At 41.2% G+C, this 12,671-nt stretch overlaps 1 protein-coding gene across 8 annotated transcripts in view; it reads right to left on the bottom strand.

Annotated features, from left to right (window-relative positions):
- APBA1 (amyloid beta precursor protein binding family A member 1) overlaps positions 1 to 12,671 on the bottom strand; it is a 112,510-nt gene that overhangs the window by 83,647 nt on the left and 16,192 nt on the right. For 2 of the 8 annotated variants that reach the window (XM_061628404.1, XM_061628441.1), the window contains exon 2: positions 11,668 to 11,792. The exons of the other annotated variants lie outside the window; for them this stretch is intronic. The gene's annotated coding sequence lies outside the window, so the exon portion shown is untranslated. The remainder of the gene's footprint in view (positions 1 to 11,667; positions 11,793 to 12,671) is intronic. 8 annotated transcript variants of the gene reach the window in all.

Genomic DNA, 12,671 nt, shown 5'->3' with positions numbered 1-12,671 from the left:
AAAGCAGGCAACTGACCAATTATCCGAACTCGGGAACCACCAACCCATAGCGCCTCCATCTTGCTAGGATTCAGGCACAGTTTATTGGCCCTCATCCAGCCCACCACTGAGTCCAGGCAGCGGTCCAGGGCTTGCATGGCCTCTCCTGATTCAGATGTTATGGAGAAATAGAGCTGGGTATCATCAGCATACTCCTGACACCTCACCCCAAATCTCCTGATGACTGCTCCCAAGGGCTTCATATAGATGTTAAACAGCATGGGGGACAAGATGGTACCCTGCGGCACCCCACAGCACAGCTGCCAGGGGCCCGAAAGTCAGTCACCCAATGCTATTCTCTGAGAACGACCCTGGAGATAGGATCGGAACCACTATAAAACAGTGCCTCCAATACCCATCTCACCAAGTCGGCCCAGAAAGATACCATGGTCAATGGTATCAAAAGCCGCTGAGAGATCAAGTAAGAAGAACAGGGTTGCAGAGCCCTGTCCTTCTCCCAATAAAGGTCATCCATCAGGGCGACCAAGGCCGATTCAGTCCCATAACCAGGCCTGAACCCAGACTGGGATGGGTCAAGATAATCTGTTTCATCGAAGAGTACTTACAGTTGCTGCGCCACAACCCTCTCAATCACCTTCCCTAAAAAGGGGGTATTTGCAACCGGTCGGTAGTTGTCACAAACCATTGGGTCCAGGGTGGGCCTTTTCAGGAGTGGTCGAATCACCGCCTCTTTCAAGGCAGCTGGAAGCATTCCCTCCCGCAATGATGCATTGACCACACCCTGGATCCACTCGGTCAGACCCTCTCGGCAAGCTTTAATAAGCCAAGAAGGGCAAGGGTCGAGAAGACACGTTGCTGGCCGCATCATCGCAAGCACCTTGTCCACGTCATCAGGCCGCATCAACTGAAACCGTTCCCAAGAAATTGCAGCAGACGTTGCACTGGACACCTCATTGGGAACTACCGTATATGTATATGGGGCATCAATACTGCTACGGAGGCGAGCAACTTTACCCCCAAGGGAATTTCTTCTCATCTTAAATGCAAGTTACTTTATCCACAGAAGAATGAAAAGCTGTAGCATTACTTTAGCAATTTTTCTGCTTATCACCCTGATAAGAACTAGCAGCTCAACAGTAAAAATAGAAGTGTTTTTAAAAAGTGAGAACTGCTAAAAAGAACTATTAATGTATAAAGTGGTAAACAGAATACTCTGCATGTAATTAACTGTAAAGCCTTCTGGATACACAAGTGTCCACAGAAATCTCTAGTAGCATTAAGGAAAAATATGAATTGTCTGGGTCATTTTCTTCCGTGCAAGGAGCCAAACCAAAAAAGCTCTTCTAGGCAGCCCCACACTATTCCTATGCATTACCAAAAAAAAAAAAAAAAGCAGGTAGAAAGGCAAACAAGCCCTGATGGCTCAAGGGCCTTCCATCTAGAAGGTTTCCACCATCTTTCTGATATCTGCTTAAAGGAAAGAGTTGGATCAGATTACATTTTTACATAATGAATTATTTGCCCTTTCCTTGAAACTTCAGGCAAAGTGCAGCATTCTTCTGAATGCTGACACTCATGGTGAAACAGCAATACATTATATCCTGAGCATATCCACCTGTACAAGATTTTGCAAGGCACAGTAAGTTGTGATATGTCACTTTTCCAGACAATCAGTTTATAGTGCAATCACACATATTTGTGGGACACCTAGGAAGACATGCCTACGCTTTAGAAGTTACTGCTTATTAAAAAGTCTCCTTCACGTCTTATGACTTTTGAAGACTTTTTTATGCCGACAGGCATTTTAATAATTGTTTTGTATTGCTTTTAAATATTTTTATGCTGCTGATATACCACAAGAGGGTGGTATATAAATACTTAAATAAATAAAGTAGTTAGACCAAGTTGTTTCATTCTTTTGACAAGAAAGCAGATTACAGAATGAACTCTTACCAAAGATCAGCTGAAATTGTCTGCTCTGTGATTTTTGGTCTTATAATTTATTCATTTAGTAGTAAATGTATTTGATATGCTGTTGTGTCAATATGTTTGTGTTATGTCCCCACTTTGAGTGCAGAAACTGCAGAAAAGGGGTATGTAAATATACTTTAATTGACCTAATCACAACCATGTGATTGTAGGTTCCTCTGAAATCGATCGTCAGCACACAGCTGATGATTGCAATGTTCCAAGATTTTGCATCCTCAGATTAAACGGTGTGTTACCAATTTAAGCCATCTCAAGCTTGAAATGTCATGAGAGGCAAGGCATAAATATTTCAACAAGGAGGTGAGATATCCTGTACTAAAGAATCAAGCTGTATCTATAGGCCATTAAAATCCCCTTGACAAATCAGGACCACACCCTAGAATTTACAGTATAGTGAACACTTTTCTGAAGAATTAATTTTACAGTGCTGCGACAAAGTCAAACATTTCAATTCAAAACACATTTGCAAAAAATATTGAATTTCTTTATTTTGAAACCATTTACTTCCCCACCACCACCACAGTATTTTCAAAACAGCTCTACTTAAGCTATACTTGAATTAGTAGCTTACATTCCTCTCCCAAATTTCAGCAGGATTGTTAGCAGACTCAAGCATTTGTAGAAAAACGATGGAAATATATTCCTTGGAATGTCAACACTATTTCCAATACTGAATGATGGGCAATTAATGCCCTTAAAACAGGATAGGAATCTGTATTCCCAATCTCATTTTGTGTGGCCTCCAATGCTACACTTGGGGGAAGGGCCTTAGCTCAGTGACAGAGCATCTGCTTTTCATCCACAAAGTTCCAGGTTCAATCCTTGGCATCTCCAGATAGGGCTGGGAGAAACCCATGTCTGAAACCCTGGACAGCCACTGCCAGTCAGTGCAGAGTCTGTGGAGCATACTGTAGACCATATGAAGCTAAATGGAACAATAGCTGCATTGATCTGTAATAATCTGTGTACTTATTTGATAGCAACCCCACCAAACTCAGTGAGACTTATTCTGAGTAGACCTGAATAGAACTGGGAATTCTAATCTGTTTTAGCCATGATAAAAATTAAAGCAGAGCAATCTATATAATAAGAACATTTATTATTATTGTCTCTGCTCATCATTGGTTCTAGTTCCACCCACTACTGGCCGCCCTCCCCATTCTCAGATTACCCTTGAGGGAATGCACCCACTGACAGGAAGAAGTGCCCACTGCTGTTCTACAATGTAATTTTTGTAACATGAACTAAAACGTCTGAGTTACTTCAGTGGCTCTGCAATTATGTTAGCAGCCAGCAACTATGAACGACATCTATGCTGGACAAAACAAATTTCCGGAAGTAGCAGCTCTCTTCTTCTTCCTCTTTTTTTTTTTAAAAAGACATAATACTATTTTATGCATATAAATCCCATGCATAATGGCACTCCTCACACCAAGGTTTTCTAATTGGATATAGTAATGAGCCTTATTTTTCCCTAGTCTAGACCACAGTGTGAATAAAATAGCTGTGTTTGTTTTTTAGCAAAAACAGTTTCAGGCAAATGTCTTAAGGCAAATCAGTAGCCATCCTTCACACTCACTTCCGAAGCATTTAAAATTCATTTTTGCAAAATTGGTGAATGTGCCATCAATAATGATAGCAAGGAAGAATACCACTGATTTGAACAATTATGTTCTTCCTTTTCTTTATGTCATCCTCTCAGACATTTAAATGCTTTCCTCTATACATTACTTAGAACATGCCTCAGTCTTGTCGGAACGTTGTTCTTTCACTAGAACAGCCATATACCAACTAGACCCGGGTGCAAAAGAGATACAGGTAAAATTAAAAGAACACGGTCCCTGTGAGCATTTGGTTTTGGTACCAGAACTGAAAAGTCCAGTAGCTTTTTCATTTCAGCAGGCTAATTTAGGTGAGGAAAGTGGATTTGTTGTTACTACTGTTAAACAACTGGGTATCAGAAACCCTTGCCAATCTACTGTAAATCATCCAGAGGTCAACCAGTAGATCCTGATCTACCTTCTGCCCATCCCTGACTTAGACATACCTCCACTCTGTCACCCTCTCTGTGTGTATAGCTTGTTCCAAAGCATGGTTTTTGTTGGTCTCCTCTGAATATTCTGGAATTTGTCTGCACCCTTCTTGAATTATAAAGGTAAAGGTGTCCCCGCACTTATAGTGCGAGTCGTTTCCGACTCTTAGGGTGACATCTTGCGACGTTTACTAGGCAGACTGTATATATGGGGTGGTTTTGCTAGTTCCTTCCCCAGTCTTTCTTTACCCCCCAGCATATGCCGGGTACTCATTTTACCAACCACGGATGGATGGAAAGCTGAGTGGACCTCGACCCCTTTTACCGGAGATTCGACTTCCTCCTTCCGTTGGAATCAAACTCCGGCTGTGAGCAGAGCTTCAGCTGCATTACCACCGCTTACCACTCTGCGCCACAGAGGGTCTCCTTCTTGAATTAGAGCAACTAAAATTAGATAAAACAATCAAGCCTAGGCCTAATTACTATTGAGAAAACAGATTCTACTGTTGCTTGGGTCTTCTATTATTATATTTATTTATTTATTTATTTATTAAATTTATTAGTCGCCCATCTGGCTGGTTGTCCAGCCACTCTGGGCGACGTACAAAATAAAAACATACAAATACATTAAAACATTAAACATCTCAACAACAATAATAAAACCTAGCCCACCCCAAAAGCCTGCCTGAAGAGCCAACAACACTGCGAGAGTGAGGGTAGATATCTCTGGCTCAATATCAGACGCTTTTGTAGTCAACGAAGGGGTAAAACAAGGCTGCTTCCTTGCACCTATTCTTTTCAACCTCTATCTAAACGACATCGTCACAGAAATTTCGGGCCCAGATCTCTTCCCTCCCTCCCTGGGGTCGAGAAAAGTTACAATGCTTCTCTATGCGGATGATATGATTTTATTATCAATCACCCACAAGGGCTTAAGGAAACTTCAAGGTTATTGTGAAAAAGAAAATCTGCAAATTACCTACTCCAAAACAAAGACCATGGTGTTTGGAAATAGGCCCCTCAACCTCAAATGGTCAATCAAGGGACATCAAATCGACCAATGCCGGGTGTTCAAATATCTGGGTGTGCACTTTGTGGACAATCTCACCTGGAAGAAACATATCAAGTTTACAAAAATTGCTGCCCTGAGAACATGCGGAGCTGTTCTTAACTTCTACCGCACAGCAGGGGGAAATCTTATAATCCCTGCACTGAAAATCTTCTAGAGCAAGGTGCTACCGGAGATACTATATGGAGCTGCAGTTTTGGGCTGGGAGGACTACCACTTACATATCCTAGAGACTGTTCAAAACAGTTTCTTGAAAAAACTTCTGTTATTACCAGCTGGTACCCCAGCAGCCTTACTGCGTGCGGAGGTGGGTTTCCCATCCATAATAGCACGGATTCACCTTGCCCTGTTAAATTTCTGGAGTGCCATTAAAGATACTCCAACCAGGCTAATTCTGAAAGCTTGTGCTGAAAGAGCTATTGAGGATAATTTCTGGTCCTCCAAATTAATGAATATTTACCAACTATACCATATATCCTCTGCAATTCCCGTAAATAGGTCCAGACTCAAAGAGGCCATTTTTCAGCATAGTGCCCGGCTAGACAGGCTAGCAATAATAAACTCCAAATTCTCCAAGTGGTATGGAGTTTTTAAACATGACCACCTCAGTGCAAGCTATCTGGCCCAGCCTTTAGCGTCAAAACTTAGGCAGGTATTTACGGCACTTAGATTCCAGACTATGCCGAACACAGTATTGTCTGGTCGATACAGTCAGATCCCTAGGTGTCAGCGATTACGCATCTGTGGTGGTCCCGTGGTGGAAGATTTGTCCCACTATCTGTTTGAGTGCCCTCTATATTCCCATCCACGGGCCAAATTTCTGAGTGGTTTGTTGCCCAACCAGAGCTCAGTTCTGGTCCTTCCTGCTATCGCCCTCCTTCTCTCGGATACTGATCCAACAATCACGCATAGGGTTGCCCTATTTGCCCTAGCAGCGCAAAAGCTGCGGGCGAAGTTTTTAGCTGAACAAGTGTCGGTATGCTAACCGAATGATAGGACCTCTTGGGTAGGGGCCAGCCAAAGACAAGTAGTATTGATCTTTTATTATGGAATTAGGAGTTATTCTGAATGTTTTCTCCTTTTGTATCCTCTGTATTCTGCAGTCTACTCAATTTGATAGAGGGGGGTATTATTAAGGGGTTATACGGTTCCTTTGTAATTGTTTTACTTTGTGAAGAGAGGTGTATATTGAATGTGTCCCCTGCAATGGCCTATGGCTAGGCAATAAAGTTTTACCTACTTACCTACATAGTTTGAATTAAACAATATAATTTCTGTGCTGGTTTGTGACATTGCCATTTCAGTGAAGCTTGATACATTTCGTAAGCAGCAGATTTGTAAATGATCAATGTAATATCATTTTCTAAAATAATTTGCATTACAAATAGTGTTGTGGCAAATAATTTGCATTACAAATAGTGTTGTGGCATTTGTTAAAGACTAACAAATATATTATGGCATAAGTTTTAATGTACTATGGTCACAGTCATCAGATTATTTATTTATTTAGGGATTGCTATACGCCCCTTTACCAAATGGTCAAAGTGCAGTTTAAAATTAAAATCATCATAAAAACACAATACATAATATAAAACAATACATGAAGTGTTATGCTAAGTTACAGGTATATATACACATGGTTTTGGAAGTGAATTACATGCAGAAAGTACCAGACAGCTATGATTATGTACAGAGCTTGCAAAAGTTACTTTTTTGAACTACAGCTCCCATCAGCCTAATCCAGTGGCCATGTTGCCTAGGGCTGATGGGAGTTGTAGTTCAAAAAAGTAACTTTTCCAAGCTCGTAATAGCAGAATAGCATTGGGTGACTGTCTTTCGGCCCCCTGGCAGCTGTGATGTGGGGTGCCGCAGGGTACCATCTTGTCCCCCATGCTGTTTAACATCTATATGAAGCCCTTGGGAGCAGTCATCAGGAGCTTTGGGTTAGGTGTCAGCAGTATGCTGATGATACCCAGCTCTATTTCTCCATAACATCTGAATCAGGAGTGGCCGTGCAAGCCCTGGACCGCTGCCTGGACTCAGTGGTGGGCTGGATGAGGGCCAATAAACTGTGCCTGAATCCTAGCAAGACGGAGGCGCTGTGGGTTGGTGGTTCCCGAGTTCAGATAATTGGTCAGTTGCCTGCTTTGGATGGGGTCGTACTCCCTCTGAAAGAGCAGGTCTGTAGCCTGGGGGTACTCCTGGATCCACCTTTGTCACTAAAGGTCCAGGTGACCTCAGTGGCTAGGAGTGCCTTTTACCAGCTTCGGCTGATAAGACACCTGCGGCCGTTTCTGGACTGGGATAGCCTGACCACTGTTGTCCACGCACTGGTAACCTCCAGGCTGGATTACTGTAATGTGCTCTATGTGGGGCTGCCCTTGAGGTTGGTCCGGAAGCTGCAGCTGGTGCAAAATGCGGCGGCAAGACTGCTCACTGGAGCAGGGTATCGCCAACATGGCACCCTGCTGCTGAAAGAATTGCACTGGCTGCCCATTTGCTTCCGGGCCAAGTTCAAGGTTCTAGTTTTGGTGTACAAAGCCCTATACAGCTCAGGACCAGGATACCTGAAAGACCGTCTTATCCCTTACACACCCAGTCAATCATTGCGCTGTGCATGTGAGGGCCTCCTGCAGATACCATCTTATCAGGAGGTTCGTTCTGTACAATATAGGAAACGGACCTTTACTATGGGAGCACCTACCCTGTGGAATTCCCTCCCTTTGAATATTAGGCAGGCGCCATCTCTGCTATCTTTTCGGCGCCTTTTGAAGACTTTTCTTTTTCAACAAGCCTTTTGAGTTGAGAGCTATCCGAGTCTGTGTCTGTGTCGGAATTGCTTAATATGTTTTTTAATAATGTTTTTAACCCTTTTTAAAAAAAAGTTTTTAAAATGTTTTTAACGCTGTTTTGTCCTGATGTATTTTGGGATTTGTTTTTGTGATGTTTTAGAGTGTTTTTGGTGCCTTGTTTGCCGCCCTGGGCTCCTGCTGGGAGGAAGGGTGGGATACAAATTAAATAAATAATAAAAATAATTAACAGCTGTAATACACAAAAGTTTTAATTTAAGACCCCTTAAATTATAGCAGATTGCCCAACTGAACACAGAAACTAATGGTCCTTTCCTTTTACCAGTTTCCACTTCAATGACCTGGATTGCATTGCTTAAAAGCACAATCTCAGCTGCTATTCAGAAGCTCCTATAATGCTTGCATTTCCTGGTCTATTCATTACTCTAGAAATGCTAATGCACTTAGTGCTTGTGAGGCATCTCTCACTCTTTAGAGCGCCTAAAGAAAGCAATTAGTGAAAATATAAACAGAAATAAACTATACAAGTCAGAAGAAACAGAATATTTAAGTCAGAGTGATGTCAGATGTGAAGCACAGTCTCTCTTTTGAAAGTGCACCAACTGCTAACTATTTTCTTAGGCAAATCACAGTGCCTTTAATCTGTTTTGATGGCACATAAGAAATTAAAAATAGTCAAGAAACTTCTGCTTGAGGCTACGTTTCTAGCACCTTTCCAACTTCTTTGTAGATTCACTAAGGCATTACATCTCCTCCCTCCCTCACGTCTTTCTTTTCTTGGGACCTACCAAAGGGCCACATAAAGAGAAAAACCTGGGTAGGCAAATATGTACCAACACAAAACAGCAGCTGAAATCACAATTTATTGCAATACCTATAAGGAAGTTGTTGTTGTTAAATGCCTTCAAGTCAATTACGACTTATGGCAACCCTATGAATCAGTGACCTCCAATAGCATCTATTACAAACCACCCTGTTCAGATCATGTAAGTTCAGATCTGTGGCTTCCTTTATGAAATCAATACATCTGTTTGGTCTTCCTCTTTTTCTATTCCCTTCTGTTTTTCCCAGCATTTTTTGTCTTTTCTAGTGAATCAGGTCTTCTCATTATGTGTCCAAAGTATGATAACCTCAGTTTCATCATTTTAGCTTCTAGTGATAGTTCTAGTGATAGTTCTGTGAAAATTGGAAGGAGAAATATCAATAATTTAAGATTTGCATATGATACCATGCTACTAGCAGGAACCAATGATTTGAAACAAAAGTTAAAGAGGAAAGCACAAAAGCAGGACTATAGCTGAACATCAAGAAGACTAAAGTAATGACAACAGAAGATTTATGTAGCTTTAAAGTTGACAATGAGGACGTTGAACTTGTCAAGGATTATCAATACCTTGGCACAGTCATTAACCAAAATGGAGACTAGTCAAGAAATCAGAAGAAGGCTAGGACTGGGGAGGGCAGCTATGAGAGAACTAGAAAAGGTCCTCAAATGCAAAGAGATATCACTGAACATTAAAGTCAGGATCATTCAGACCATGGTATTCCCGATCTCTATGTATTTAATTGTTGTAAACCGCCCAGAGAGCTTCGGCTATGGGGCGGTATACAAATGTAATAAATAAATAAATAATGTATGGATGTGAAAGTTGGATAGTGAAAAAAGCAGGTAAGAGAAAAATCAATTCATTTGAAATGTGTTGCAGGAGAGCTTCGCACATACCATGGACTGTGAAAAAGACAAATAATTGGGTGTTAGAACAAATTAAACCAGAACTATCACTAGAAGCTAAAATGATGAAAAGGAAGTTATCATACTTTGGAAACATAATGAGAAGACATGACTCACTAGAAAAGACAATGATGCTGGGAAGAACAGAAGGGAGTAGAAAAAGAGGATAGCCAAACATGAGATGTATTGATTCCATAAGGAAGCCACAGACCTGAACTTACAAGATCTGAACAGGGTGGTTCATGACAGATGCTCTTGGAGGTTGCCGATTGATAGGGTTGCCATAAGTTGAAATCAATTTGAAGGCACATAACAACAGCGTCAGCAGCCGCAAGAGCGTATATGGGAATTCTAACATTGGCCTTCCAAGCATTCAAATGTTCTGTACTGATGCCTTGCTTCAGTATGGCACTCTCAACACTAGACCAAGAAGCAGGCATTATAAGCATATAGTATTCCTTGAGAAATAGTTGCAGCTAACATTAGATAGTGCCTTGCAGGATTGGGGGGGGGGAGGTAGTGGGACAAACAATTGCCATATTACCTATATTGTTTGCACTCCTTGATATAGTACTATTTTCACTATGCCAGATATTCTTCTTTAAAGTTTATATTCTTACATGAACATAAGCCAGGATGTTCTAAAAGTTTTGCTGATTGTAGTATTGTTCATATGTTGGAAGTTTTCTGCCAGTAGATACTTGAGATAGCAAAACATATTCTTGCAAAACTTACTAAATTAGCCAAGGTCAGGAGTTGCTGATGAGTAATAACAAAATAGTGAGTGAATGTGTGTGTGTGGAATTTCTTCCTAACTGGAGAGAGCAGGGCCAAGTGAAGAGGTATAAAACTTCCCCAAGCCTAGTAGCAAATTGGATATTCATAATCACAGCTTCCATCAAGAGATAGCTGGCACGCAGTGATTCTTCTCCAGTCTCTTCGTATGTTACAGTTTATATGGCCAATATGCTAGCGTATGTTTGGATAGGAATATTGGGTAACCTAGGATACATTACTTGCTAATTTCTGGGTTATTTGGGCATATTTCAATAAACGTTTAAAACTTAATATTGATGTGTTTACTAGACTCTTCCCTGCAACTGCTTTGCTCCCTGGTCTGATCAACCAGCACTCTAAGTCTTTGGTAAAAGAGCTACTCAAATTCCCATGAGAGTAGGTAAGGAGAGATTTGCTGGCCTTTCACATTTACTGATGGTATTCCAAGAACTTCAGTGAAACTAAATCCATGCGAGTGCTGCGTCACCTGCATCCTAGAGTTGATCACCATCTTCCACATAACCTGCTCCAATATAGCATAGGTTTCATGTACAAAATGTCCTCAGGTCCCATAAATTATTACTTTAAAAGATTAAAACACATTGGGACTACAAAGCAATTAAGTCAACAAATGTTAAATCACCACCAAGAGACAATGAGGCAGACAACAGATAATTACACAATGAAGAAAAAAATCTGTTAATTGAATAAAGTGGAAATAATAATATTGTAAGATTATTAATGCTTAGGGATAAAAGATTTTTAAAAATGTGATCAGATTAATCAAATCTTCCCAATAACAGCAGGTACAAAAATGGGAAAGGTCCATTTATGCTATCCGGTCAAGATTTCCATTTCTTTCTTATAGCAGAATATGCAGATGAAATTGCTGTAACATTTTTCTCTGTTTATACTCTCTACTATGCTTTATATTTCTGCTTTTAAAAAAAGACCAGTTTCTAGATGGAAAAAAATTAATGAACTGTATTATTATTATTATTATTATTATATTTAATTTATATACCGCCCTAAGCCAAAAAGGCTCTCTGGGCGGTGTACATAGAGGATAAAACAAGAAAAATATATGAATAGAACAAATATAAGAAAATCAAAAAGCAAAACAAACAAAGAAGAAAAACCAAACAACGTCAGAATATACCAGTAATGAAATACTGTTTTAAAATACACTATAAAACCATTTTTTTTAAATAGAATATTTAAAATTTTAAAATGCCTGGGAGTATAAAAAGGTTTTCACCTGGTGCCGAAAAGATAGCAGCGTCGGCGCCAGGCGTACCTCATCGGGGAGACTATTCCACAATTCGGGGGCCACCACCGAAAAGGCCCTGGTTCTAGTCACGATAGTTTGCCTCTATCCTCCTCCTTTGCAAAGAAACAGGAGACAAACATTGCAGTTTTATTAATACATAGCACCTAATTGCACTTTAGTCCTATGCTTACTCTCATGAGTGTGCACACAGTTAAGTCATACCTCCTAGAAGCCGAGATCTCCACTCATTCAGTAACGCTCTCTCAATCCTGTTTAACCACACACACACAGAGTTGCTGGAAATTCCCATTTTGTAGGCACTAAAGACTTTAGCCCTATGCTCACTCAAGTGGCGTCACTAGGGTTGGTGTCACCTGGTGCGGTAACCCATGGACCTCCTCCCGTACCAGACCATACTGAACTACAGCTCCCATCAGCCCCAGCAAGCGTGCCGAACGGACAGGGATAACGACGGGAGTTGTAGTGCAGCAACATATGGAGGGCCAAAGGCTCCCCACACCTGGACTCAACACTTGCAACATTGTAATGGGAAAAAACACAAGGTGGAATTCTCCCTTCCCCCTGCACAACTTTTAAAGATACAGAAGACCCCGTGGTTGCCAGCCCCAGCCTCCAAGAGGTCTTCTGTATCTAAAAGTTGTGCAGGGGTAAGGGAAAATTTCACCTTGTGGTTTTTCCCATTATAGTGTTGCAAGAACACCTGCACTTGGCTGAATTTTCCTCTTCTCTTAAAGATACAGAATCATTCTCTGGCCCTCAGCCTGGCAACCCTAGTTATAGCTTCCTCCAGAGAATCCTGGGAACTGGTTAAGAGTGCTGGGGGTGTGTGTCTCCTTTTCCCCATGCAGAGCAACATTTCCTAGAGTGCTTTAACAATCAATCCCTCTTGCCAGGGAACTCTATGAGGGGAAGAAGTAGATTGGTTATGCATCTGCAGGAGGGATAGCTGACAGAGTGCCCTCCAGGTGTTG

Source organism: Rhineura floridana, chromosome 1 (assembly GCF_030035675.1).
Source record: "Rhineura floridana isolate rRhiFlo1 chromosome 1, rRhiFlo1.hap2, whole genome shotgun sequence".
Lineage (NCBI taxonomy): Eukaryota > Metazoa > Chordata > Lepidosauria > Squamata > Rhineuridae > Rhineura > Rhineura floridana.
Note: the sequence above shows the minus strand (reverse complement) of the source record. Positions and strands in the feature narration are given on the sequence as shown.